The following is a 946-nucleotide window of genomic DNA, read 5'->3' as shown; positions in this document are numbered from 1 at the left end:
TGCACTTATGCTAGCACCAAGTGAAAAACGCTTACCTATAATTTCTGGATTTCTAAAGTGGCATTTTCTAGTTGGGATCTCCTCAATCTAGGACTTGAACTTGCTGACCTTAGCTATTTTATAATGGATAGTGACATCTACATGTTACACAAGGCTACCCTACAACTGGGGGTTTGGAAGGAGTGTTAAGAGGTGGTACCCTTTGGAGAGACCCTTTCCTTTTGTGGACCTGATTTTTTGGATGCCTATTACCCCTTTTATTAAACCAGCTTTCCCTGAACGTCCACTGGTTCTAGTTGACATATAAAAAATTCCTTACCAACATCCCAACTGGTTAAATACCATTATAAACTTCCAAAAAATGAAGACCAAAGGCCAATTGCTTCACCCACCAATTTGTTATACAAACTTTTCATATTTAATACAAATTACCTGCCCTTTAAAATAATCTGGTCAAAAAAAAAAACCCACCTGTTTTGTGCAACTGTAAATTTAAATAGCTTACGTTATATATTAAAGCTGATTCTTCTGTAGGTTTCCTTCGACTACTCCCACCTTCTTAGAAGTTTCGCCTTCTTGCTGGTATTCCACAGAAAATACTAGCAGCCACCTTATACTGACACTTCTTACCTCCTGGTCACCACAGATGCCATTTTCTAGACTGAAAACCTTAATCCCTCATACCACCCACCCCAAAGAACCTTAACTCTAGCTTAAAAAAAAAGAAAATACACTACTTGGGAATGCAACAACTTTATTGAAAGAAAAGTGCAATTAAATTTGTTGTAAGCTTAAAAGGAGGAACTTAGACACCTCCCCTCAAGCGAAGGACCAGGTGCAGGGTGGACTCTTTCTGGATGTTGTAGTCGGACAGGGTGCGCCCATCTTCCAGCTGCTTTCCGGCAAAGATCAGCCTCTGCTGGTCAGGGGGGATGCCCTCCTTGTC

General features: G+C 40.6%; 1 long non-coding RNA gene across 1 annotated transcript in view; it reads left to right on the top strand.

Moving 5' to 3' along the window:
* LOC105306717 overlaps window positions 1–907 on the top strand; it is a 13,028-nt gene extending 12,121 nt beyond the window's left edge. The window contains exon 3 of the long non-coding RNA XR_897168.1: window positions 825–907. This is a non-coding gene — a long non-coding RNA (uncharacterized LOC105306717). The remainder of the gene's footprint in view (window positions 1–824) is intronic.
* Window positions 908–946: the final 39 nt, after the last annotated feature.

Source organism: Pteropus vampyrus, unplaced genomic scaffold (assembly GCF_000151845.1).
Source record: "Pteropus vampyrus isolate Shadow unplaced genomic scaffold, Pvam_2.0 Scaffold456, whole genome shotgun sequence".
In the NCBI taxonomy this organism is placed as follows: Eukaryota; Metazoa; Chordata; class Mammalia; order Chiroptera; family Pteropodidae; genus Pteropus; species Pteropus vampyrus.
The sequence above is the reverse complement of the archived record's forward strand: the minus strand, read 5'-3'. Positions and strand labels throughout refer to the sequence as shown.